Raw genomic sequence first — 23908 nt, forward strand, 5'->3', positions numbered from 1 at the left:
AGTGCAAAAACTGTGCTATAAATGGAACCATGTAGAGGAAGTGAGCAACAGGTTTAGGAGCAGGGTGTGTGCTGCCTTTTGTGTTCCGGTTTATTCCTTAGGTCTCCTACGACACTGCAGGCTTCTTGGTTGCCAAGAGGCAGACCATGGGCCATCTTGAGGGGGACTTTACGTTCAAGTGCAGAAAGCAGCCAGGATTACCACCCCGGGGACTTGGCCTTCTGTGGCCTTGGCCAGAGTTGGAATTTTGGCCAAGACAGGTCAAGCTGACTCTGTGCAGCATGTAGGTAGCCGGGGCCTGTGCATGCCAGGCAAGGCCCCGCTGTCTCAAAGAGCAACAAGCCACCTCTGCAAGGGTGTGCCTGGAGCAGGTGGGCAGCCACCAACCTCACCCAGTCAAGGAAGCAGGGATTGCCAGGTTCCTACAGCCTGAGGTGCTGCCTCCTGATGGCTGATTTAGCAGAGGCCTCAGGAAAAGCAGATAGCACTGGGGCCCTACCTGTAGGGTAGAAGAACTGATGTACCCCGACTGGCAGCGTGTGAGGTTGTTGACTCTTCCACCGACTCCTGGCACACCCTTGCAGAAGTGGCTGGTTGCTCTTTGAGGCAACTTGGCCCTGCCCGGCATGCAGAAGCCTCAGTGCAGCAACTGTGCTACAAATGGAGCCATGTAGAGGAAACGAGCAGCAGGCTCAGGAGCAGGGTGTGCGCTGCCTTTGGGGCTCCAGTCAGTGCCTCAGGGCTCGTATGACAATGCGTGCTTGTTGGTTGCCAAGAGGCAGACCACAGGCCATCTTGAGGAGGACTTTGTGTTCAAGTGCAGAAAGCAGGCAGGATTACCACCCAGGGGACTCAGCCTTCTGTGGCCCTGGCCAGACGTAGAATTTGGGACAAGCTGACTCAGAGCAGCCTGTAAGTTACTGGGGCCTGTGCATGCCAGGCAAGGCCAAGCTGGCTCAAATAGCAATCAGACACCTCTGCAAGGGTGTGCCTGGAGCAGGTGGGCCAGCCAGCAACCTCACCCACTAAAGGAAGCAGGAATGTTGAGATTCCCACAGCCTGAGTGGCTGCCACCTAATGGCTGATGGAGCAGAGGCCTGAGGAAATGCAGATGGCACGTTGAACTGTTTAATCCATCTTAATTTTTGTATAAAGGAGATGGCACCAGTGCATGCCTCAGGGCTCGTGTGGCACTGTAGGCCACAGAAGGCCAAGTCCACTGGGTGGTAATCCTGCCTGCTTTCTGCACTTGAACATAAAGTCCTCCTCAAGACGGCCTGTAGTCTGCCTCTCGACCCTACCTTTAGGGAAGAAGAACTGAGGTACCATGTCCATCAGCGAGTGAGTTTGGTGGCTGTTCCACCTGCTCCTGGCACACCCTTGCAGAGGTGGCTGGTTGCTCTTTGAGCTTGCTTGGCCTTGCCCGGATGCAGAAACCTCAGTGCAACAACTGTTCTACACATGGACCCATATGGAGGAAATGAGCAGCCGGCTCAGGAGCAGGGTGTGTGTTGCCTTTTGTTCTCCAGTTCATGCCTCAGGGCTCCTATGGCACTGCAGCCTTCTTGGTTGTGAAGATGCAGACCACAGGCCATTTTGAGGAGGACTTTTTGTTCAAGTGCAGAAAGCAGGCAGGATTACCACCCAGGGGACTTGGCCTTCTGTGGCCCTGGCCAGATTTAGAATTTGGGCCAAGGCAGGACAAGCTGACTCGGAGCACCGTGTAGTTAGCTGGGGCCTGTGCTTGCTGCATAAGGCTAATCTGGTTCTTGGAGTAATAAGCCACCTCTGTAAGGGTGTGCCTAGAGCAGTTGGACCAGCCACTACCCTCACCCAGTCAAGGAAGCAGGGATGGCCAGGTTCCTGTAACCTGAGTGACTTCCTCCTTATGGCTGATGGAACAGAGACCTCAGGAAGAGCAGATAGCACTGGGGCTCTACCTGTAGGGTAGAAGTGATGTACCTCGACTTGCAGCAAGTGAGGTTAGTGGCTCATCCACCAACTCCTTGCACACCCTTGCAGAGGTGGCTGGTTGCTCTTTGAGCCAGCTTGACCTTCCCTGGCATGCACAAGCCTCAGTGCAACTACCGTGCTACAAATGAAGCCACAGAGGAAATGAACAGCAGACTCAGGAGCAGGGTGTGCGCTGCCTTTGGGGCTCCAGTCCATACCTCAGGGCTCATATGGCACTTCGGGTTTCTTGGTGGCCAAGAGACAGACTACAGGCCATCTTGAGGAAGACTTTATGTTCAAGTGTAGAAAGTCGCCAGAATTACCACCTGGGGGACTCAACTTCTGTGGCCGTGACCTGACTTAGAATTTGGCCCAAGGCCGGACAAGCTCACTCAGAGCAGCGTGTCAGTACGTGGTGCCTGTGCATGCCAGGCAAGGCCAAGCTGGCTCAAAGAGCAACCAACCTCTTCTGCAAGGGTGTGCCAGGAGCCAGTGGACCAGCCACTAACCTCATCCACTCAAGGAAGCAGGGATGGCCAGGTTCACACAGCGTGAAGAGTTGCCACCTAATGGCTGATGGAGCAGAGGCCTGAGGAAAAGCAGATGGCACTGTGGCCTTATCTTTAGCCTAGCAGAACTGATGTCCCATGTCCTGCAGCGAGTGATGTTGGCAGCTGTTCCGCCTTCTGTTGGCACACCCTTGCAGAGGTGGCTGGTTGCTCTATGAGCCAGCTTGGCCTTGCCCAGCATGCAGAAGCCTCAGTGCAACAACCATACTACAAATGGAGCCACAGAGAAAATGAGCAGCAGGCTCAGGAGCAGGGTGTGTACTGCCTTTCATGCTCCAGTCCATGCCTCAGGGCTCCTATGGCACTGCAGTCTTGTTGGTTGCCAAAGGCAGACCACCGGCCGTCTTGAGGAGGACTTTATGTTCAAGTGCAGAAAGCAGGCAGGATTACCACTCATGGGCCTCAGCCTTCTGTGGCCCTGGCCAGACTTAGAATTTGGGACAAGGCAGGACAAGCTCACTCGGAGCAGTGTGTCGGTGGCTGGGGCCTGTGCATTGCAGGCAAAGCCAAGGTGGCTCAAGGAGCAACCAGCCACTTCTGCTAGGCTGGGCCTGGGGTCCGGAGGGTGGTGGACCTCTGCGTGGGGCCTGCAAGCCTGTATTTTCCTTCTGCAGTGCCTGAGCAGAGGTTTCCCGAGAGGCTCTGCCTCTGCAGCATGCTTCTTCCTAGAAACAGTGGGAGCTGGTTTTCCAGAGTGGAAGCTTCACCAATGGTTAAGCACTGTCTTCTTGATGCTGACCTCGTGATAGTGAGTTCTCATGAGATCTGGTTTTATAGCAGCGTGTGGCACCTTCTTCCTCTCAGTCTGCTCCTTCTCCTGCCACGTGAAACATCTCCTTGCCCCTTGGCCTTCTGGTGTGATCAGGAGGCACCTGAGTCCTCCCAGAAGCAGAAGCCACTGTGTTTCCTTTGCAGCCTGCAGAACCATGAGCCAATTAAACTTTCTTTATGATCATACAGACAGTACTGTGAACTCAAGCCATGAAATGCCTTCAAGGCCTTTTCCCCATTGTCTTGGCAATCAGTGCTCAGCTTCTTTTCATGCAAATATCTGAAGCCTGCGTGAATTTTTTCCCTGAAATTGGACTTTTCTTTTACCACATTGCCAGGCTGTCACAAAGATAGCTGACAGTGTAGAAGCAGGTTCACAAGTGGGTAAAAGACAGAGGTCGGGAGAGTTGGGAGAGCTTAGAAGACAGCAAGGTGAGGAAAAGTTTGGAGCACTGTAGAGAATTGTGAAATGCTTGTGATGAGAAGGCTGACAGAACAATGGACAGTGAAGGCCAGACTTAAAAGGTCTCAGATGAAAATGAGGAATTTCCTGTGAACAAGAGCCAAGGTTCCATTTGATTGGCCTGACAGAGAACGTGGCTGCACAGTGACCCTGCCCTGGAGATCTGTGAAACTATGAGCTTGGGGGTGATGATTTAGGATGTATCTTGTGGAATGAACATCTAGGCAGCATAGCTCAAGAGGTGTCCTGTCTGCGTCGAACAGCCTGTGTTATGTGTGAGCCTAAGGAATGACCTCAAGTTGGAACTTCTATTTAAACGAGAAGCGGAGCTCAAAAGTTTGGAACATTTGCATCCTGGCCAAGTGGTCAAAGAGAAAAGCTATTTTCTTTTTGAAAATAGGATAGCTAACAGCTAATAGCTAATAAAATAGAAAATAGCTAATGGGGAAAATTCAAGAAGGCTCAGGGTATTTGCATAAAAAGGAGCTTAGTGCAAGCAGCCAAGACAAAGGGTAAAAGGCCTTGAAGGCATTTCAGAGACCTTTGCAGTGGCCCTTGCTGTCACAGGTCCGGGGGCCTAGCAGAGATGAATGGTTTCCTGGGCCAGCTGCATGGCCCCGCTTCTGTGTGCATCCTCAGGACACTGCTGCCTGCATCCCTGCAGCTCGAGCTCAGCCATGACTGAAGGATGCACAGATAGAGCTTGGGTCACTGCTTCAGAGGTGGCTCCAAGCCTTGATGGCTTCCACATAGTGTTAAGCCATTAGGTGCACAGAGCAAGAGACCAGAGGCTCAGGAGCCTCCGTCTAGACTCCAGAGGATGTACAGAAAAACCTGGGTGTGCAGGCAGGAGCCTTTCCAAGAGCCAGAGCCTCATGGGAAAACCTCTACTAGGGCAGCAAAGCAAAGAAGGGACATAGAGGGTTGAAGCCCCCACACAGGGAGGCTCCATTCTCCAAACCCCAGATTCATACACCCACCAATAGCTTGCACCCTGAGTGTGGAAAAGCCACACGCACACTAAACATCAGCCCTGTCCATGAGAGGCAGCCTTGGGCGCTGAACGCTGCAAAGCCACAGGCGCAGATCTGCCCAAGGCCTTGGGAGCCCAGCCCCCACACCCCTGTGCCCCGGATGTGGGACAAGGATTCAGAAAGGATGATTTTGGAGCTGTCGGATTGAGTGACTGGCCTCCTGGGTAATGGATGTTCATGTATCCTGTGAGTCCCATCTGTGTTTTGTTTTTCTTTCTGGCAATTTTTTTTTCTGTTGCCTGGAATGCTTACCCATTGGCTGTACAATCATTGTACCTTGGAAGTTAACTAACTTGCTTTATAATTCAGAAACTCAGGGGCAGAAAGGACTGTAACCTTGTCTCAGATGAGACTTTGAGGTTTGGACATTTGAGTAAATGCTGGAATTATTTAAGATTTGGGGGACTGTAGGGAAGGCATCATTGTATTTTGCAGTGTGAGAAAGATAGGAGATTTGGGAGACCAGGGACAGAATAATATGATTTGGCTCTGTGTCCCTACCAAAACTCCTGTGGAATTGTAACGGGAAAAGTTAAATGTGGGGACTGGTGGGTGGTGATTTAATCATGGTGGACAGTGGAGATTGGAAGGTGGGGGTGGTGAGGAGCATTGCGGGGATTGTGGTGGGGTTCGGGGGAAAGGCAGGGGTGGGAGGCAGATCCTTCATAAATGGTTAAACACCATCTTTTTAATGCTGTTCTTCTGATAGTTTGCTTCATGATTTAGGGGCTTTGAGATTCAATGAATACTGGCCTGCTGGGTTTTGGATGTGCATTGGGCCTGTGGTCCCATTTGTATTATTTTTCTGGGAAATTTCTTCCCTTTGGGTTGAGAAAGCTTACCCAATGTCTGTACCATCATTGTACCTTAAAAGAACTCCATTTGGAATTCAGGGACTCATAGGCAGAAGAGACCGTAGCCTTGTATCAGATAAGACTTTGAACTTTTTACATTTGAGTTAATGCTGGAATGAGTTAAGGCTTTTGGAAACATTTGAAGAGGCATGACTGTATTTTACTCTGTGAGAATGACATGAGATTCAGGGGGAGGGGGTCAAGGGCAGAATAATATGGTTTGGCTATATTTCCCTAGAAAACTCGTGTGGAATTGCAATCCCGAATGTTGGAGGTGGAGCCTGGTGGGAGGTGATTTAATCATGGATGGGGGGGGATTGGAGGGAAAAAGGGGTGGGTAGGGTGGTGAGGAGTAAGCTGGCTGTAGGGTGGTGGGAGGGTGGGGGTAGTAGGAAGGAGGAGTAGCCTGCTGCAGAGGCAGAGGCTCGTGGAAAACCTCTACTAGGACAGTGCACCTGTGGCTTTGCAGGGTGTAGCCCCATGGCTGCTCTCATGGGCTGGGCTGATGTTGAGTGCCAGTAGCTTTACCATATCGAAGGTGTGAGCTGTTGGTGGGGCTATGAACCTGGGGTGTGGAGGATGGTGGCCTCCTGCATAGAGGTTCCAAGCCCATGTTTTTTTTCTGCACTGGCATAGTACAGGTTTTCCAAGAGGCTCTGTCTCTGCCTCAGGCTTCTGCCTGGAAACAGTAGGGGGTGGAGGTGGGTTGGGGGGCGGATCCTTCACCAGTGATTAAGCACCATCTTCTTGATGCTCACCTTGTGATAGTGACTTGTCATGAACTTCCTCATGGTGTTAAGCCACTGGTTGGATGGAGCATGAGACTAGAGGCTTGGGAGCCTCTGTATAGATTTTGGAGGATGTATGGAAATGTCTGGGTGTCCAGGCAAAAGCCTTCCAAAAAGGCAGCACCTCATAAGAAACCTCTACCAGGGCAGTGCAGAAGGAAAATACGGAGTTGGAGCCCCCACACTGGAGGCCACCATCATGCAGACCCCAGATTCATAGACCCCACAACAGCTTGTACCGTCAGTGGGGAAAAGCTACAGGCACTCAACACCAGCCCAGCCCATGAAGGCAGCCCTGGGGCATAAACCCTGCAAAGCCACAGGTGCAGAGCTGCCCAAGGCCTTGGGAGCCCAGCCCTTACATCTGTGTGCCCTGGATATGGGACAAGGTTTCAAAAAGGGTAATTTTGGAGTTGTAGGATTGAATGACTGGCCTTCCGGGTTTGGAGTTTCATGGGGCCTGTAAGTCCTTTCTGTGTTTTGTTCTTACTGGAAAAATTACTCCTTTTGGCTGGGAATGCTTACCCATTGCCTGTATAAGCATTGTACCTTGGAAGTAGTTAACTTGCTTTATATTTCAGAGGTTCATGAGTCTAAGGATCTGCAGCCTTGTGTTGGATGAGACTAAGCTTTAAACATTTGTATAAATGATGAAATGATGTAAGACTTTGGGGGATTGTAGGGAAGGTATCATTGTAGTTGGCAATGTGAGAAGGACATGAGATTTGGGCCAAGGACAGAATAATAAAATTTAGCCCTGTGTCCCTACCAAAACTCATGTGGAATTGTAATGGGGAATGTTAAAGGTGGGGCCTGGTGGAAGATGATTAAATCATGGTGGAGAGTGGGGGTTGGAAGGTGGGGGATAGGGAGAATGGGGGGATTATGTTGGGGGTGAGGGGTGAAAAATTATGGTGGCAGGTGGATCCTTCACAAATGATTAAACACAATCTCCTTATTTCTGTCCTTGTGATAATGAGTTCTCTTCATGATTTTGGAGCTGTGAGACTGAATGGATACTGGCCTCTTGGGTTTTGGACTTGCATTGGGCCTGTGGTCCCATCTGTGCTATTTTGCTGGGAAATTTCTTCCCGTTGGATTGAGAAAGCTTACCCAATGGTTGTACCATCTTGTATCTTGAAAGAAAAGAATGCCCTTTTAAATTCAGGGACTCATAGGCAAATGGGACTGTAGGCTTGTCTTAGATGAGACATTGAACTTTTTTTACATTTGAGTTAATGCTGGAATGAGTTAGGACTTTTGGCAACTTTTGAAAAGGTATGATTGTATTTTGCTCTGTAAGAAGGACATGAGATTCAGAGGGGTCAGGGTCAGAATAACATGGATTGGCTGTGTTTCCCTACAAAATCTCATGCGAATTGTAATCCTGAATGTTGGAGATGGGGCTTGGCGGTAGGTGATTTAATCGTGGATGGAAGGGGGTTGGGGTTGGAAGGAAAAAATGTGAGTAGTATCAGTAGGAGTGAGTTGTCGGTAGGGTGGTGAGAGGGTGGTGGGTAGTAGGAAGGGGGAGTAGCCTGCTGCAGAGGCACAGCCTCATGGAAAACCTCTACTAGGGCAGTGCTGGCTTTGCAGGCTTTAGCCCCCATGGCTGCTGTCATGGGCTGAGCTGGTGTTGAGTGCCTGTAGCTTTTCCATACTGAGGGTGCAGACTGTTGGTGGGCTTATGAGTCTGGGGTCTGGAAGATGCTGGCCTCCTGTGTGAGGGCTCCAAGCCCATATTTTCCTTCCGTACTGCCATAGTAGAAGTTTCCCAAGAGGCTCTGCCTCTGCAGGAGGCTTCTGCCTGGAAACAGTAGGTGGTGGTGTGTGTGGTGGATCCTTCACCAATGGTTAATCTTCTTGGTGCTGATCTCCTGATAGTGAGTTCTCATGTGATCCCGTTGTATAACGGGCTGTGGCACTTCTTTCCTCTCTCTGTCTTGCTCGTACTTCTGCCATATGAAACACTTCATTGCCGCTTGGCCTTCTGGTGTGGTTAAGAGGGTCCTGATCAGTGTGCACCTGCTCAGTGGACCTAGTCAGTTGGGACTTGGTCAGTGAGGCTTATTTAGTGGCAGCGTGGTCAGCAGGGGTCTGCTTACAGAGGGTCTCAGGGGGATCTAGTAGTGGGGGTTTTGGTGAGTGGGGACCTATTGACAGCCAGTTGTTTGGTGTCTGGTCAGTGCAAACCTGGGCTGTGGGGCTTGGCCAGTGGAGACCTGGTTAGCTGGGGCTTAGTGGTAGCCTGGTCAGCATGGGCTGGGTCACTTGTGAGCAGGTCAAGGGGTGCTATTCAGTGGAGGACTGGTCACATGGGACCTAGTCAGCAGGGCCTGGGGGGTGTGTCCTCATCACTGAGGCCCTTGACAGTGGGGCCCTGGTCAGGGCAACCTGGTCAGTGGAACCTAATCAGAGGGGGCCTGGTCAGAGAGGACTTGGTCAGTGGTGGCTTTTGTGGCACCGGTCTACAAGGTGACCTGGTCATCAGGAACCTGAGCAGTCGGTGCCTGTTCAGTGGGGCCTACTTATTAGGGTTCCAGTTGGGGCATCTGGTCACCTCAGGCCTGGTTAGGAGGGGCCTGATCAGTGGCAGCCTGTTCCCTAGAGGCCTGGTCAGTGGGGCCTCATCTGTGGGGTCAGGCAGTGGGGTCATGATCGGTGGAACCTGATAAGTGAGGCCTTGTCAGTAATGACCTAGTCAGTGAGAACTTGTCAGTAAGGACCTTGTCAGTGAGGCCTGGTCAGTAAGGTCCCAGTCAGTGAGGCCTGGTCAGGGAGGCCTTGTCAGTAAGGACCTTGTCAGTGAGGCCTTATCAGTAAGGTCCTGGTCAGTGAGGCCTGGTCAGTAAGGACCTGGTACATGAGGCCTTGTCAGTGAGGCCTTGTCAGTGAGGTCCTGGTCAGTGGAGTCCTGGTCATTGTGTGCCTGGTAGCGGGGGCATGGTTAGTGGGGCCTGGTGATGGGGGGTCTAATCAGTGGGGGTGTGGTCAGGGAAGACCTGATGTGTGGAGTCTGGTCAGCAAGAACCTGGTCAGTGGGGACTGCTGAGCACTGCTTGGAGAAGCCAGGTGTATTGTGCGTTATCAAGGGCCCTGTGGACAGCCGGGATGGCCCAGTGGTGCCCAAAAGCCCAGTCAGTCAAAAGTGGATAAAGCAGGTGTGCGGATGGACCTGGGAGATCTTGCTCAGAGATTCTGACAGGACAAAGGTAAAGAAAGGGCCAGAGTGGCCGGAGAGATGGTCACAGTCTATGGGTTGCACAGGATGGAGGAAGCCAGGGAACAGGCAGTGTGGGCAGCTGGGGTGCAGGGAGAGGCAGGTGCATGCTGGGAGGTCAGATCTTGTGAGGGGTCAGGTGGGGTGGGCTCCAGGTGCACCCTCAGTGCACTGGTGGGTCTCACCCCAGGCTCCCTGAACCCCAGCCAGGTGATATGGTCACTCCCTGAGGGACTGCTCTCAGGCCCCGGCTACCCACCCTGGGCAGTACTGTCCCATGTCAGGACTGTCAGGACTGGACTTTCTCAGATCCTGTAGAGGGCACAGCCTCCAGCCTAGGAGGGGCGGCCCCATGGTGCAGCCTGAGCTCTCCGTGGGCCTGGAGCATCCCCTGCCAGCCTTGTGCTCCCTCTTCTCCCAGATCCCACTTTTCCAGTGTCAGCCAGCAGGGAGGCCCCATCCTCCCTTCCCTGTGTGTCTCCTGGGCTGAAACTTGTGGCAGATGGGGTCAGGGATGGGCTTCCCTCAGGCCCATCTGGGGAGGGGACTGGCTCCCAGCCTGGTGCAGGTCCTCAGCTCTGCCTTGGTTGCCTTAGAGTGAGATGGACCAGTCAGTGCCCTGAAGGTGAAGATAAGCGACTGTCCCTGCTGTTGGGAGGCTGGTCTAGGGATGGAGGACTTAACAGGTCCTCCCAGTCTGTCAGGCCTGGGCAGCACTGTCTTGTCTTAGGACTCAGAAAGGCCAGTCCTGAGATGAGGCAGTGCTGCCCAGGGTGGGTGGCTGGGTCCTGACAGCAGTCCCCCAGGGAGTGACCACATCACACATCTAGGGTCCGGGGAGCCTGGCCTGAGACATGCCCAGTGCACTGAAGGTGCACGTGGAGCCCACTCCACCTGATGCCTCCACAGCCCTCACAGGGTCTGACCTCCCAGCATGTTCTTGCCTCTCCCTGCACCCCAGCTGCCCACCTTGCCTGTTCCCTGAGTTCCTCCATCCTGTCCAGCAGGATGGGATGGACAGGGGGACAGCCTGTGTGCACATTTTGTGGCAAGTGGGAGTGGCACACCATCTCTGGGAGGCACCATGGTTCTTGCCAAATCTGACCCCAGGACTCTGTCCTTGAGGTGGTTTTACCAAACCCCAAACCCAGAACTGCGGTTGTGGCTCAGGGGTCAGCATCTGCTAGTGCCAAGACACTACTGGGAGGCTGGGACCTGACCAAAGCCCATGGTGTCTCTGACCTGAGGACAGGGTGTCTTGGGACTATAAGGCCGGGCAACCAATGGCCATTGGGTCATAGGGGTTCAGCCCCAATGTTTGTCCTTCCCTGGCTCCTTCTGATTCAGTGCCATCAGGGCCCTGGAGCCCAAGACTCAGCATCCAGGGTCCCCTCCAGGAATCCTATTGGCTCAGCATACTTTATTGCGTGTCATCTGAGAGCAAACTTGTAAAATCGGATGCACAGAAAAATGACTCAAAGTGCTTACTGACTAGAAGAAATCTAGGAGTAGCAAGGTGGTAATGGGGAAAGGGAGGGACCTCCATGACCAGTGTCTGCAGAGCCAGGGGTACAGGCGCCCAGTGCTGTGGCCTGGCATGGCACCAGCTGCCTCTCAGAGGGTGGGTGGCACACTGTCCTTACCCAGAGGACAGCAGGCCTGGTCACCAGCTTTTCTACCTGTTCCTGTAAGCATCACATTGCTGGAGGACAATTTCATCCCAGAGCTTGGACCATCCCTAACTCAGGGGTTAGGGGTTGTCTCTTGGTGACGTAAATGAAAAACCAGGTCCAGATCAGAGTTCCTGACGTTGAACACTCATCCATTCTTTGAATCATGGGAGGGGAGGCCTGGTACTAGGTAGACCTAACCTCTTTGAGGAACCACAGAGCCCAAGGCTGGAAACCTCCAGCATCTTCCACCCCCAATCCTCCCTGGGACCCCTGTGGCCTGTCTCACTGAGCACTCTAACGTCCGTAGATGTCTCGGCTGCTCTATGAGGGAGTTCCTTTTCAGGTGTGGGGCTGGGCATGGCCACTCCTGCTGGATGTCTACATGGTGGAAAGCAAGGACCTAGGGAAATACTAGGTACAGCCTTTCCACGTTCATCCAGCGCAGGACAAACAGGTCAGGCGGTGTCAGGAGCCCAGGTCTCCAGCTGGAGGGAACGTCAACCCTGCAGTGGGAACAGGGGCCCATTGTACATCCTAGGCACAGACACCACATGTAAGCTGGGCTTTGTACCTACCCCTCCCCGGATTCAGAAAGAAGCCAAACAAGGAGCTTTGTGCAGAATGAAGCCTCCTTCCTTCCAGAAGCACTGCTGACTGTTTGGCAGTTGCCATTTGTGGCAGCCTTTTGTTTATTCTGAGGTTGGGCTGGTTTCTCCTCTTGGCCCTGACCTACAGATTATAAAGCAGAACAGCAAGAAGTCCGCAGGAAACATCCACAGATGGCATTGGAAATAACTCACCTTCTGGGAAGCATGTCATGTTCTGGGAGGGCTAAGGCATCAAGTAAGGCCTATGGGGTTGGAGGATCCCTGGGCAGGTGGGGCAGTCCACAGCCTTGGGGTCTTCCCATGGGAATCGGGAGGTCCCGAGGCAGAGGCAGTGGTCCCACAGGAGGAGTCACAGAGCCACCAAGGGCTCTCCTGGCCCAGGGAGCAGTCAACACCATGGACTGAACACCTGCTGAGCTCAAAGTCCTGGTCCAGACTGGGGCATGTGGGGCCAGGAGGGAACTCGGAGTGGGAGACAGAGAGACAAGTGTGCTCAGAGGGCACCCGTTTCTGGAAGTCGTGTGGTCCAGAGATTTTGGCTGGGAAGGGCTTCCAGGGTCATATGTGTTGTGGAGCTGCTTCCTCTCTCCAGCCTCACCCTGCAGGAATGCCAGTGAATATGTTGCCGCCATCTTGGAGCTCAGTGCCCTCATAGCATAATGGCACCAGCAGATCTGCCTGTGCATGGACTTCGTATACTACCTCATTCCTTAGGAGCAGTGCTTCTGTAGGGCCTCTGACTTAGTGCACAACTTCAGACACCATCATCCTGGAGCAGTACCGCACCCTCACTAGCCAGGGTGTTGATGACTTCCTCAAGGCCAAGGCCACGTGCAAGGCTTTGGACTTCATTGATGCACTTGTGCTGAGCAAGGCGGGCTTCTCTAGGACCTTAATTCAGGAGGTAGAATGGAGCTTGGGATCAAGCATCTGGTGAAAGAACTTGCACTTGATCTGGAAGGCTCTGGGGAGCCATGGAAGGTGCTGGATAAAGGAGTGACAGATTCGTTTTAGAGATGACTGTAGAAGGCTGCTTAGGAGTGAACAAAAGCCAGGAGACCAGGGAGGGAGCTTGTGGGGCAGGTCTGGAGATGGTAAGGGAGGGATCTTGCTTGGATGAAAGGTCTTCAGGCACTGTCTCAGGTTACACTCAGGTGCCCTCAGAGCTAGTATGTTCAGAGTCTTGCCTCCAGGATGAAAATGGGAAGGAGTTGTCAGACGAGGACATAGAAATGGAGGCTGGCATATTCATGAGTGCCAGTGGTGGTCCCAGTGTGTGACTACTGTGGCAACAAGGGTGTTTCCTTTCAGGGATGTGGTGGATGGACCCTACATCACTCCATTCTGCCCTTCCTTTCGCTCCTCCCATTCTCCCAAAAGCCTCAGTGCATGGGCGCTGTTCATCCTGTGGTGCTGAAGCAGCCAAGAGTCACAAGTCTGCCTGGCTGCCTCTGGGTATAACAGCAGAGCCAGTGGCCTCTACTGGATCCTGTACAACTTCACAAAACAACCAGACACCGGGAGTGCTGCCAGCACGTGGTGCAACAGTCCTGAGGGACCACAGTTCTGAAGACATTGAATGGTGGGTGCAGGGCCTCATGGCCTGTTCCTCAGTCCCTCTCATTGGCTCTGGTCCAGGTGGTGAAGGGGGAAAATGTTTTTGTCAGTTCTGCCATGATTGCCCAGGAAGAAAAGGAGCAGAGCCCAGAAGCAGTAAAATGAATTAGTAAAGTCAGTTTTCTTTTCTGAACTATACTTCTGCCATCTGTAAGTTGAAGGGAATTCCTTCTACCCCACGAGGCTGCTTGGGGAATGACTGACAGTGTGTAGAGCAGGTGCCACCCAGCAGGCATTTGGTGTCCAGACCACTCGTCTTCCCTCTTGATTTTCTGACTGCATTTGCATTTTGTTCCCAAGACCTTCACTCCCCTTAATTTTGCTCTTCCGTCTGATTCCCACCTTATCTTCTATCCCATGGATTCACCAGGATCTAAGTGGGTAACAGTCATGTATGCATGTATGTGTATGTACATATGCCCTGTGCTGGTGTTGGAGTGTGGTGTGTGTGTGTGTGTGAGAGAGAGAGAGAGAATGTGTGTGAGAGAGAAAGAATGTGTGTGTGCGTGAGAGAGAGAGGGAGCGAGAGAGAGAGGGAGAAAGTGTGTGTGTGTGTGTGTGTGTGTGTGTGTGTGTGTGTGTGTGTGTGTGTGTGTTGGGGTCACTGAAATTCTCCATGCCAGGCTGTGGTGCTGCTTATTGCTGGAGGTGCTGTCAGGGCCCTTGCCACTGACCCTCCAGGTCTCATTCTTGCAGTGCAGGCAGGGTATTCTGGAGGAATCATGCCCTTGGAAGAAGCCCTGAGAAGTGACTGGTAGGTATGAGTGGATAAATACCTGAACTCCCTTGCTCCAGGTGGGATGACTCTGAGACACATCTTCTATGCTATCTCTCAGAGGTACCCGGCAGGGCTGAGTCCTGACTGCCCACAGTGGAAACTTTCTTGATGAAGGTCCCTTTAACTGTTGCATTCCATTCCTGTCTCAGTTCCCCACTCCTGTACTGGTGTTTCCTGCAATTAGTACCCTAAGGAAGAACTGGCAGTATAATTGCTGTCCTAGAGTCACCTCCAGATAAAATTTTTATACTTGAATCTTTGCCTCAGGATCTACTTCCAGGAAACTCAAACTAAGATACACATTTTTATTTTGGCTCCTCCAATCTTCATAGACCTGTCATTGTGCTGTTTTTACCAAAAATGATCATGAGGATCAGAGAGGGAAAGTCACTTGGCCAAAGTCACACAGCTGAACAGTGGTGGAGTTCAACTTTGACCATGGGCTGTCTGACCCCAAGTTGTATACTTGCTCCTCTCCCAAGAGACTCCTCTCTTATCAGGCTCAAATGAATGAAAGGAGGATGTTAAAGGTAGGATCTCTGAAGCCTGTGCCAGAGGAACCCCAGCTCATTGCTGGCACCTGTGTTCTCATTCTTACTTCGTTAAGAGTAAAGTAAAGTTTATTGAGTTTATTAAGTATCTTTAGTGAGAACTGGGACCAAACAGATTTTCTGACTCTAAAAGAGATATTTTTACAGGAACAGATATATACCTACAAGTATAAAGACAAGCATACACATATTTCTTTACTGCTCATAATTCATGTCAGTTAGTCCTTATTAGAATGTGGGATGTATAAATGTAAGAGAATTTTCTTGTTAAGATTGACAGATACATATTTAAATAGTCCTAAAGGAATTTATTTTTCTTTTATATGAGAAACTATATAACTTCATTGATAATACATACAATAACCCTTTGTTTTTCATGTTGAAAATACAATGTATTCTGCAGATAACTAAAGCCTAATTTTGTATTAGCATTTTAAATTCTCAATCTTTTTTTTTATTATTATACTTTTAAGTTCTGGGACACGTAGAGAATGTGCAGGTTTGTTACATAGGTATACACAGGACAGGGTAGTTTGCTGCACCCATCAACCTGTCATCGACATTCGGTGCTACATTAGGATGTGGAGAAATAGGAACGCTTTCACGCTGTTGGTGGGAGTGTGAATTAGTTCAACCGTTGTGGAAGACAGTGTGGCGATTCCTCAAGGATCTAGAACCAGAAATACAATTTGACCCGGCAATCCCATTACTGGGTATATACCCAAAGGATTATAAATCATTCTACTAAAAGACACATGTACACGTATGTTTATTGCAGCACTGTTCCCAATAGCAAAGACTTGGAACCAACCCAAATCCCCATCAGTGATATAGACTGGGTAAAGAAAATGTGGCACATATACACCATGGAATACTATGCAGCCATACAAAAGCATGAGTTCATGTCCTTTGCAGGGACATGGATGAAGCTGGAAGCCATCATTCTCAGCAAACTAACACAGGAACAGAAAACCAAACACCACATGTTCTCACTCGTAAGTGGGAGTTGAACAATGAGAACAAATGGACACAGGGAGGGGAACATCACACACTGGAACCTGTCAGTGGGTGGGGCGCTAGAGGAGGGATAGCATTAGGGGATTTAATAATTTTAAAATTCAATTCTATTGAAATTTTTACTCCAAGAAGCCATGTGTTTTTGAGAGCTAATCCTGATATGTTCAGATCTTAATGACTTAAGTTGATGGAGCGAACTTCTTTTAAATTAGTGATTCCCTAATTTGCCTGACTGTTGGAATTTCCAGGGCATGTTGAAAACAGATTATCCAGACTCTTACCTCTGCAGATGTATTTAGTGGTTCTAAAATGGCACCAAGGGACCTGGATTTTTCCCAGGGTCCCTGTGTAATTCACACTCATGAACAGGCAAGTTTGGGAAATAGTGCCTTAAGGAGATTTTTCACTGAGCAGTCTTCATTTGAAATGAAGATCATTTATCTTCTAATACCCATGATTCCTCTTTGTGGTGCTGTCTTTATCTCCTGCTGTCTTTCAATTCCTAGAAGCTTTAATTGAATGACAGATCCTAGTATATCTGTACCTACTAAAAACCACACTTCTGAAGCGACATGGCCACCAGAAGCCACAGCTAGTCTGCCATGTAAAAAAGGAAAGGTCCATGTGCCCTGAGGGTGCGGGGGTGAGAGGCAGGGGAATGGAGACCCCCACAGCCAGCAGCAGTGGCCCTCATCACAGCCCTCCGGGAGATATGAAAGGAGGTCAGACGGTGGACAGCAGTCTTGCCTTCGTGCTAGAGAACACGTTAACACCAAAAAAAGCTGATCTCTTCCAGGGGAATGTTGAAAGCTGATGCTAGCACTTGTGCTTTTTGTTTGTTTGTTTGAGATGGAGTCTTACTCTTGTTGCCCAGGCTGGAGTGCAATGCATGATCTCGGCTCACTGCAACCTCTGCCTCCTGGGTTCAAGTGATTCTCCTGCCTCAGCCTCCTGAGTAGCTGGGATTACAGGTGCCCGCCACCATGCCTATTTTTTTATTTTTAGTAGAAATGGGATTTCACCATGTTGACCAGGCTAGTCTCCAACTCCTGACCTCGGCCAAAGTGTTGGGATTACAGGCGTGAGCCATTGTGCCCGGCGTGTGATTTAATTTAATTTAATCATTGCACAGCTTCAAAATGACAGCTAAGTAGCTGACATAAAAATGAAAATTCTGTATACTTTGATGTTAGCAGGCTTCATATACAAACCAGAATATGAGTAAATTTTTTCTTAATCAAACTGAATAATTTTTCACATAGGCAGGCCATTGGCAGGCCATTCAGCATCTGGCTTATGTTTGGGCCAGGCTGGGTGCTTCATAAAAGTCTGGAGGGAAATACAGAGGCCAATTCTCCACAAGCATTAGACTCAGAAATACCTTGCTTCCCAGTGAAAAGTTTAAATTGACTTTCACACCAACTTCATCAAACCGAGGTTGGTCAACACTTATCACCACTGCCACTGGACACTTTGACTTCCAATTTTGCTACCTGCTCTACAAAGATACCCCCTTCCTTCCTTTCCCGCATTCTCCCTACAACCTCATCTTCTTTTGAGTTCATCCACTATCTCTCATCATTGTCCATCTCTGCTTCCCAAAACCTTATATAGTACAGAAATTGACCAATCAAGATTACCATGTCAAAGAGCATCCATTTACTGAATAAGGCAGCTGGCTTCTGGGGGCAGAAAAGTGATTAGACACAGATAAAAATCATAATCCCTACTCTCCTGGACTCACTGTCCGATGGGGAGACAGACACATAAGCAAATGCAACTTGATAACTACAACAGTCAAGTGAATTATATAATCCTGACTGGAGAAAGAGCGAGCTAATGTTATTATAAGACAGTGCGTCCAGTATTTACTCTCTAACAGATTTCCTGATGAACGTCTAGGCTTGCCAACTTGTTGCATAAGAAAATTGGAACGTGGGGGAGGGGAAATACATATGCTTCTTAGTATTTCAATCTGTAAATGCATAAATAATATAACTATTAATGATATCATCATGTTGATTCAATAAGTTTGAAACCAAAATTGAGAGTCATCTTTAGAAGAAACTGTGTATGTGTCTATGTGTGTACACATGTAGAATACACATATTGCTTTCTGAAATTTTCAATGACTTTGTGCTTCTTCTAAAGCAATTCAAGTTTAGAATTTGAGACCCATGGGTCAAAATATCTTCCTGAGTATACTGAAGAACATTTAGATTAATTTCAGACATGTATTTTGGTTTACATAGTGTTTTTTATCCCTGCTAACTTATTTACTGTTTTTAAAATAAATTGAGAATAACAGCAGCAACCCTGAATTGAGTGAAAGTCCTGAGAAGGGCATTGTCCAACCACTGCATGTGCATGTTTACACTAATCTCCTGTCTGAACCTAGGAAGTGGCTGAATGAGCTAGCAGATGATCTCTTTGGCTGTATTACAAATGATAATTTATTTTTATTTGTTTCATTCATTCATTCATTCATTCACTCATTCATTTTGAGTTGGTCTCACTCTTGTCACCCGGGCTGGAGTATGGTGACATAATTATGGCTCCCTGCAGCCTTCAACTCCCAGGCTCAAGCAATCCTCCTCCCTCAGCCTCCTGAGTAACTGGGACTACAGGTGCACACCACCATGCCCAGCTAATTTTTAAAACTTTTTTTGTAGAGACTGGGTCTTATTATGCTTCCCAGGCTGGTCTCAAACTCTTGGACTCAAGCGATCCTCCTTCCTTGGCCTCTCAAACTGCTGGGATTACAGGTTTGAGCTACTACATGTGGCCAGAAATGACATTTTAAAACCAACTATTACCTAGGCAGATATATGATGCTCTCCGGTTGTTTTATTTAAAAATAGTAATGCCTTAGGTTTATTGGCTCATTTTGTTTTATCAAAGAGCTTAAATGCAGTTGTGAATATTTCTGTTTACCCTCATAATAGCCTGAGAATTTACAATGAATATAATTATTGCCATTTTCACAAGTAGAATTAGAATGAGAAGATAAAACAGTGGAATACAGGTGTAGCTAAGAGTAGCAGAGGTAAGCCATCTGTAGAATATTAAAATTTCTTCCATGTGAGTTGTTAGAAATCTATAAAACCAAAATTTTTTCACGCCTGTAATCCCAGCACTTTGGGAGGCCAAGGTGGGCAGCTTACCTAAGGTCAGGAGTTCGAGACTAGCCTGGCCAACATGGTGAAACCCTGTCTCTACTAAAAGTACAAAAATTAGCCGGGTGTGCTGGTGGATGCCTGTAATCCCAGCTACTCAGGAGGCTGAGGCAGGAGAATTGCTTGAACCTGGGAAGTGGAGATCGCAGTGAGATGAGATTTTGCCACTGCGCTCCAGCCTGGGTGACAAGACTGAGGCTTCGTTTCAAAACAGCAACAACAACAACAAACAACAAGAACAACAACAAAATCCAACATTTTCTAATACAAGCCAACTCACTAAGCTTTATGAGGCTCCCGTCCCTGCAAGTATTATCCTTTCCATGTATCCCAACATTAATGACAGCAACTGATACTAGCCATGTGACATACAATCCCAGCACACTGTTGGGCTCTGATGTTTTCTAGGAATTTTTTCTTTGCAGCTGTATTGAAATGAAGCTGTATTCCCTCAAGACCTGGTTTTTATAAACTCTCTATTTTTGCAGTTGAGGGAAAATAGTCTTAGGTCAGTCAATCCACTGTTGACCCAGAAATGGATTGAGGTAGGATTATTGTGAAGATGGAGAGGTGTCTGCAGCATCCTACACTGTTTCCCAGCCACTAGGTGACCATATAATTAAAATATCCTTGATATTTGTGTAGTTTAAGTTGTTTTTAATTCTAGAACCTCTCAATCTTTCTCTATTCAATTTAAATGAAAAGGCATTGGAGTATCCAGAATACACTCAGCACTCAGAAGCAAAGCAAGAAAAATGGAAACATAATGGTCAATGCCCAAGTTCTCCCCCAGGATCAAATGAGGATTAATATTGAGAGTTGTGATTCTGAATAAGTCTTAACCTCATGAACATCTTAGTTGTTCAAAAATTTGTCATATCAGCAAGGTGGTAACACTGAAGATTTTCTACAATCGAAATAGTATAGTTATGTTCTGTTGTATAAAATAGAAATAAATGTACCACATTGATCAGAAAAATCACACTAGCATATTCCAACAGCTTAATTTTCAAAAAGCTATGTTATATTAATAATTTAACCACATAGATCTGAGCTAGAATAAATGTTACATATTTAATTGACAATAATTTTTTGCTCTCTTAGAGACGTGTAGATAGATTTTGGGGTTATCAATCAAATGGTTCTGACTTATTTTTTTGAGATGGAGTCTTGCTCTGTCACCAGGCTGGAGTGCAGTGGCACAATCTCAGCTCACTGCAACCTCTGCTCCCTGGTTCAAGTGATTTTCCTGCCTCAGCCTCCTGAATAGCTGGGATTACGGGCACACACCACCATGCCCAGCTAATTTTTGTATTTTTAGTAGAGACGGGGTTTCACCACATTGGCTAGAATGGTCTCAATCTCCTGACCTCGTGATCTGCCCGCTGCAGCCTCCCAAAGTGCTGGGATTACAGGTGTGAACCACTGTGCCCGGCTGCTTCTGACATATTTTTAAGAAAGATTAGGCTGATGCTATGGTAACTCAGTTATTCATGATTCATGTCATCTTGTAAGTAGGAGTATTCAATATTCATGATTTTGAAGCTGTTTCAGAGTGCTATAATCACCCCACTTGACAGACTTCAGAATTCGTTGAAAATCTCTGGAAATAATTAGCAAGTTATTATCACAGGCTCTAAACAGACCTTCAAAATGCATTACATAGTATTGGTAAAACAGATCGTCAGTCTGCCAAAAGTAGTCACTTTGATTTGATTTGCCTTGAATGAAATTTTTAAAATGTAAAGCTAAAGTCTTCAGGATCACTGCACTGGGTTTCTATGGGACAACACTGAACAGGGCTGCCACTGAAACACCTTGGATGACAGCCTCAAACTCCCTGAACACAGCATCCAGCACACTACTGGGAGAATGACTGGGACTCAAAAATGTGTGCAATGAATGTACTTATGAGCTTGTTGGAGAGGAAGTAAAGAGGTTGTATGTAATTACCTCAAATTAGTACTACTACAGAGTAATCAGTACTGGTAAAGTAAAAGTAGTGCTAAAGTAGTACTAATAAAGTAATACTAATAGCCCTACACTAGTAGTAGTAATAAAGTGGCATTGCTATTGATTCTATCCATCTATCTACCTACCTGTCTGGATGGGAGGGCACAGGATTTGACTGATAAGATCGGGCTTAGCAGTGAAAAGAGCTCATGTATGCTTTAAGCAGGTATGCACTCAAACTTGGTATCGTGACTGTTCTGAATTCCAGAACCATGGCTAAAGGGTGGAAGTTTTGTTTGACTGTGTCTCACATTTTCCTTTTGTCTAACACATGTTGCTAGAATTCTTTTTACTCTGACTACCTTTTATATACAGACAACGCTGTTATTGACGAGATCACACCCAAGCAGATCGGAGATTGGCCCAATACTTACACCTACATCAAGGCCTTGGGAGAAATGGTGGTGCAGCAGGAGAGCAGGAGCCTAACCATCGACATCATAAGGCCCTCCATTGTGGGAGCAATGTGGCATAAGCCTTTCCCAGTAAGCCCACTTACCTGGATTCTGTGTTTTGCTTTCAAATTAAGGTTTTTCTAGCCCAATTATTTTCTGATGTCTTTCTTCTTCTCCTCGGGATTTATAGCTAAATGCAGCCAATCAAATATGAACCCATTATACTAGGGCAAAATCCCACTTTGGGATCATGAGGCTCTTCTGGCAGTTACCCTGACTATCTTAGAGTTGGATGGTGATCTTAAATTAGCTTCTAACTACTCTAGTCTCAAAATTCCCATGGGTGATGTTTTTATATCTTGGCTTTCCCACTATAGCTTAAACAGACCAGAATGTTCTTGATGGCCAACTTGATAGTATTGCAACTAACTGACAGGGTAAACAAGAGTTACAAAGCTCACAGAAGGATCTCAGTTTGGGAATAGTAATTTTTTTTAACCTCAGTATACTGCTGTGTCCTTCTGAAAGTACTTTGAATTATACTGTCTTCTTCAAACCAGGTCTGTGAAGCTTTGGGGGCAGATAAATTCCAGCTCCACCACTTACTGGCAATGCGACATTTTTGAGTTGTTCTTTCCATAAAACAGGACAGATACTACTTTGGAGAGTTGGTTTAATGAGACAATGTATGAGGAGAAGAGTGCTCAGACTCTAGTAAAAGGCGGGTCCCTACTGAAAAGGCTCAATTAATATTAGTCCCTTCATCTTCTCCTCCCATATCTCTTGTCTCCCATTATACACATTTTGACTTTTATACTGTAAGGTAAATAGACATAATAAGGTCAGCTGAATGGCTTGGGGCTTAGGAAACAAACTCAAAAAGACATTTCCCTCTAACTACTCTTAAGCATAATCTTTCCTGTAACATCTTTAAGCAAGTCAACACACATTACTACCAATCATGTTTTCAGTGTTCTCCTAAGGAGGCTAAAATCAGGACTAAGGTGGAGAAGTATGGTTGGTGAATTGCTTAGCAGATCATGATATAAGGACAAGGTCCACTGTAGCCCTTAAGATGTCACAAAACACTGCAAAACCATTCATGGCTCCTGCTGTGAACAACAATCCTGGCCAAATTTTAATTATTGGACAAAGTGCAGAAAATAGCCAATGTTTTGGCATTGATCTTTGGGATCTTAATAATACTGAATTAGATAGTTCTATTAGCTGGGGTCTCAGTGCCCTTGATTGAAATTTATTGAGATTAGACTGCAGATGTTCCAGGATAACAACAATTTTCCAAAATGTGTAACCAATGGAAATCTTCTTTCTTTTAGGGTTGGGTTGATAATCTAAATGGACCTAGCTGACTCATTATCGCGGTATGTATAGGGATGAAGAAATAACTCTGAAACGTAGTGGAGGAATAGTAACAGAATTCTTAGTGCTGGCTTAGCTTCACTGATCCAAAAACGTAAATGCTACTTTACTATCAATTGAAGCATATTATTTCAACGATTCTGGTTATAATATGAAGGCAGGATGAAATTATTTTTATTCTTTTAGAATTTTTTATCAGGAAAACAGGTAAAGCGCTATCAATTACTATTTAAGAGTTCTATTTTGAAAAGTCTTTGAGAATTAAGGATTTTTCTTTTTTCTTTTTTTAAAAAAAAAACTTTTTTAAACTTAAAAATAAAACCAGCAAAAGTCTTATAAAAATGAAGCAAGTAGCCCAAAAAATGCCCACCTGCCGCTCTATATACAGTAATGCAATATTTGTCACAGTTTTGTACAATATTATAAAAAATGTCGCAGACAGTACCAATTAAGGCCCTTATTTCTCATAGGACATCAAGCCTTATGACCTGGTGGGGTGGGAGGGAAGATGCCACTTAATTACTGCACCATTTTGAGAAACAGAACTCGTCAAGGCGAATAGTGGTCTTTTCCCACCTGGCCTTCAGTCACAGGTGGGGGCTGGGGCCGTGGCGTCGTCTTCAGACCCTCTGTAGCCACACTGTGCCCTGCCCGCTTCTCTGGGTGCAATAAATACCGGTCACAGTTTGGGAGGGGGCCTTGCGCAGGTGGGCGGGGGCGTCTGGGCTGCATGTGCCACTTCCTGTACAGGGCAAGGTGGGCGGAGCGCGAGAACGCGCGGTGGCACCAGTGGCCCTGAGATGGCCAGTGGCCCCTGTGCTTGGGGTGGCAGAGCCATAGCTTGTCTGAGTGAGCAGCTTCCCGCTGCATCCATCCCAGTGGCAGTGGTCCGGCTTGTCACTTGTGTGCTGCGCGGATGTGCCTTCGGGTGAGATCTCTTGCTGTGGGGCTTGCCCTAGCTGCACAGGCATACATGGTGGTGCCTTTCCCAGGCCAGGAGCGGCCGCCACGCTTGGGCTTGGCCTCCAGCAGCTCCAGCGGGGACGCC

Source organism: Chlorocebus sabaeus, chromosome 10 (genome assembly GCF_047675955.1).
Source record: "Chlorocebus sabaeus isolate Y175 chromosome 10, mChlSab1.0.hap1, whole genome shotgun sequence".
Classification (NCBI taxonomy): domain Eukaryota; kingdom Metazoa; phylum Chordata; class Mammalia; order Primates; family Cercopithecidae; genus Chlorocebus; species Chlorocebus sabaeus.